Consider the following 4,799-nt stretch of genomic DNA (forward strand, 5'->3'; position numbering starts at 1 on the left):
AGTGTGTTGGAAATACCTTGCTTTACAAATATATGGAAATCCTCATGCTGAACAACTACAAAAGGCCTCTTTTAGCCTAACAATGAAATATTTATCTTTTAGGGAAATATTTGACTTATGAAAAGTAACAAAATAATGAAGTGTCATTTTAGAAAAAGATAGAATATTCTGAGAAAATTACTTAACTCCGGTATACAAAGCTTGGAATTAATGAACTATGTTTTAACAGAGTTTTTTTCCCCAGTCTCCAAAGACGTTATTTTATTGGTAGTGTGCTTTGGAAGGAGACAGGACATCAATCCTACTGCTTCCAAGCCCAGAAGAAGAGCTGTCTGTACACAGGACAGGCACAGTGCCAACGGGCCCACGGGGACAGGACTGCTTTGTCTGCCTCTTACTCGTAAATCCAGTCACAGCCAGGAGACTTGTAGTCCACCAGTTCCTCCGGCTTAAGCCAGAGGCTGATTTCCTTCTGGGCGCTCTTGACCGAATCACTGCCATGAATGATGTTCCTGCCAATTTGAATACAGAAGTCCCCTCGGATGGTGCCTGGCTAGGAATCCGCTGGGTTGGTCTCTCCCAGCATCATCCAGCCTGTCTTCCCCACAGTCAGCCCCTCCCAGACCCTGGCCACAATTGGAGGTCGTGTACTTCACCAGCATTGGGAAGAGGGGGCGGTCTCTCAGGTCAATGTAGTGCTGCTTCAGGTGTTCCTTGGAGGCCTGAACGAGCTTCATGGCCACCAGGTGGAAGTCCTTCTGCTCAAAGCCCTTGATGATGTCGCCCACCAGGCCGCGATGCACGCGTCCGGCTTGATGGCAATGACGGTGCGCTCACTGTTGGCCATGGTGCGAGTCAGGCGGCGGATCCGCGGGGCTCTTTAACAGTTTTAACATATAAGTAAGGTCCAGTGGAAGGCTTTCTAAGGACTCTGAATTCAGTAAGGAAAGAAAACGTAAAAACAAGGAGATACGAGATGCCGTTCTTTAGAGGAAGAAACTGCTTCCCAGAGAAGTTAAGTAATCTGCATATTTTATAGCTGGCCTATTAGATGGTACTTAAGTTTCTGCTGAGTCAGTCTAAACAATACATCTTACTTATACTATATAATTTACATTGGGATTTATCGGACTACTCATTTAAAAATTCTATTTTAGAACATATAACCCTTAGCTAGTCTGTTAGGTTGGTTGACTAGAGAAACAAATCGAGTGACACTCACATATGTATAAGAAAGAGCTTTATATCAAGAATAATTATATATCAAGGAAGCAGCCCAGCCCATAAGTTCTACTCAAGTCCACTAGTTCGATACTAGTCCGTCAGTCCCTCTTCAGACTTACATAGTCACAAGCAATGATGCCACGTACAGAAACATCATCGGTTGGTGGGGGCAGCTTTGGGTGGCTCCAATGGCGGTAGATACATCCAGGGCCCTGGCATCCACGAAGGTCAGCCAGCAGGAAGGTGAAGGCAGCGAGAAGGGGAGGTTCCCAGGGCCCTCCTTAGGACAAGACCACTCCCACAAGGAGGCGCCATCAGGCTGTGACCTGATTGACAGGTTGACTACCACCCCTGTACTTTTATATATCTTCAATTCAACGATGTGAAACTATGTAATTACCACAGCTATGTAAACTTAGTAGAGTGGAAAGACAATGAAAACGAAGGCCTTCGATGAGATGGATTGATACAGTGGCTTCCACAAGGATCTCAAGCATAGAAACAATAACAAGGATGGTGCAGAACCAAGCAGTATTTCCTTATGTTGTGGTAGGGTCGCTAGGGGTCGGAACTGACCTGATGGCATCATCAACAACAACAGGTAAGCTTGAGCCCTGATGGTGTAGTGACCACGTGTTGGCCTGCAAAGTGCACGCTCAGCAGCTTGAAACCACCAGCCACTCCTTGGGAGAAAGAGAAGGATTTCTCCTCCCAATTACAGTCTCAGAAACTCACAAGTGCAGTTCTACCCTGTCCTGTAAAGCTGTCTTGGCATGGACTCCATGACAGTTTGATTTTACCTATGATTATAGTTCTGTTTGCAATTAAAATGTTCTGTGTCATGTTAATTAAAACCTACCAAAGTGGGCTTGGCATTATAGCCTCTGAAACACAATTCCCATTCTTTAAATGCACCCGTTTGTGGCATTTGTATCATAGCAGCAATAGAAAATGAAGGCAAAGATACTGCAACCAATTTTAGTTGAATGCCAGATGTAATGACCCCAGGCAACTTTTAAAATAAAAAAATTAACTGGACTTATTGTGAAAGTTTAGCCAACCCAAACTCTCAGTATAAAGGAAAATTGCTTAGTAACCCTGATGCAACCTTATAGGACTAATCTCGTAGCATCCTGATTTTCATCTCCATCGCATATCAGGACTTCAAGATATTTTAGTTGCTTTAGTAGATCATGCACAGACTCTTCCAACAGCCTGCCTTTGTCTCATAATGTCAAAAAGCAGAATTAGAAAACAAAGCAGAATTGATTTTTAAAATGTTTACATACAAAATACTTTTGTTTTATTTTTATGTTGTATAACTGATCATTCAACATGGAAAATGTGAAGTCATTATCCCTGACTACTTTTACATAAAAAACCCCATCACGCTCCTGAATTCTTTCACGTCTCTCTCAGTTGACAAACACAAACATGTTCCTTCAGACAATGTACACCCACTCCATGATTCCACTGGAGAATAAAGAATTGTCAAATTCCAGACACACATATATTAAATTACAAACCATGTTCTGTCTTTAAAATATCCTTTGAAAATTCTTCACTTCAAAAAATTAGATAGATGATGAGTCATGCCATAACTTCATCTCATAAAACTATAGCAAACCTCTCCTGGCTAAATTCCCAGCCAAATTCTTAATGTGACTTAAATCAATAGGGCACAAAGCTGTCAGATTCTGTACTTGTTTTAAGTTTTAAATCTGTACCCACATATTTTATTTAGTTATGTAGGGTATGAATTACAGAAAAAGATTGAATATAAAATCATGTAAAATTTTAAGTCCTAAGTAGTCAATAAAGGATCCTCATGGTACCATGGTTTAAGCTAAACAAAATGTCCGGGGTTGGAACTCACTAGGCACTCTGCTACTTCCTTAAAGATTTGTTGTTGTTGTTGTTGTTAGGTGCTATTGAGTCAGCTCCAACCCATAGAAACCCTATGCACAACAGAACAAAACACTACGTGATCCTATGCCATCCTCACGATGGTTTCTATGACTCAGCCCATTGATGGAGCCACTGTGTCAATCCCTCTCATCAAGGGCCTTCCTCTTTTTCTCCACCCCTGCACTTTACCAGCGAGATTTCCTCTCCAGGGACTGGTTTCTCCTGACAATATATCCAAAGTATATAAGACCAAGTCTTGCCATTCTTGCCTCTAAAGGGTATTCTGGTTTTACTGCTTCTTATACAGATCTGTTAGTCCTTTTAGCAGTCCAGGGAGATTCATTATTCTTCTCCAGCACTGCAATTCAATGGCATCGATTCTTCTACATTCTTCCATATTCAATGTCCAACATTCGCATGCATATGATGCAATGGAGAACACCATGACTTGGGTCAGGCGCAACTTAGTCGTCAAAGTAACAGCCTTGCTCTTCAATGATCTGAAGAAATCTGTGCAGCAGATTTGCCGAATGCAATGAGTCTTTTGATCTCTTAACTATTGCTTCCATGATTATTGATTGTGGATCCAAGGAAGATTAAAATCCTTAACAACTTTAACCTTTTCTCCATTCATCATGGTGTTATCTATTGGTCTCATTGTGAGGATTTGGGTCTTTTTTATACTTAGTTGTAATCCACACTGAAGGCTACTACCCTTGATTGTCATCAGAAAGTGGTTTCTTTAAGTCCTCCTCCTTCACAAGCAAGCAAGATTGTGTCATTTGCAGATTGCAGGTTGTTAATAAGCCTTCCTCCAATTCTGATGCTGCATGCTTCTTCATATAATCCAGCACCTCTGGTGACTTGCTCAGCATGTAGATTGAAAATGTATGATGAAGAGAATACAATCCTAATGCACATCTTTCTTGATTTTAAACCATGCAGTATTTCCTTGTTCTGTTTGACCAATTGCTTTTTTGATCCATGTACTAGTTCTAGATGAGCACAATGAAGTATTCTGGAATTCCCATTCTTCTCAAAGTTATCCACAGTTTATTATGGTCCACACAGTTGAATGCCTTTGCACAGCCAATGAAATACAAGTAAACTTCTTTCTGGTATTCTCTTCTTTGAGCCAAGATCCAGTTGATAGCAGAAACAATATCGCTTATTCCATGTCCTCTTCTGAATCTGGCCTGAACTTCTGGCAGCTCACTGTCCATGTGCTGTTGCAACTGTTGTTGGATGATCTTCAGCAAAATTTTACTTGCATGCAACATCAATGATATTATTCTATAGTTTGAACATTCTGTTAGGTCATCTTTCTTTGGAATGGACACAAATATGGATCTCTTCCAGTCAGTTGGCCAAGTAGCTGCCTTCCAAATTTCCTGGCATAGATGAATGAGTGTTTCCACTGCTTTATGAAACATTTCGATGCATATTCCAACAATTCCTGGGGCCTTGTTTTGGTTAATACATTCAGTGCAGTTTGAACTTCCTCCTTCAGCACCATTGGTTCTTGCTTATATGCTACCTTCTGCAATGGTGGACTGTCTACTGGTTCTTTTTGTACTGATTCTGTGAATTCTTTCAATCTTCTCTCGATGCTTCTTGCATCATTCAATATGTTGCCTATATAATCTTTCAACAATGCAATTGAAGAC

General features: G+C 41.0%; 1 pseudogene; it reads right to left on the reverse strand.

The window, feature by feature from the left end:
* Positions 1 to 394: 394 nt before the first annotated feature.
* On the reverse strand, positions 395 to 847 carry LOC142451099 (nucleoside diphosphate kinase B pseudogene; annotated as a pseudogene).
* Between the last annotated feature and the right edge of the window lie 3,952 nt (positions 848 to 4,799).

This window comes from Tenrec ecaudatus, chromosome 6 (genome assembly GCF_050624435.1).
Source record: "Tenrec ecaudatus isolate mTenEca1 chromosome 6, mTenEca1.hap1, whole genome shotgun sequence".
NCBI lineage: Eukaryota > Metazoa > Chordata > Mammalia > Afrosoricida > Tenrecidae > Tenrec > Tenrec ecaudatus.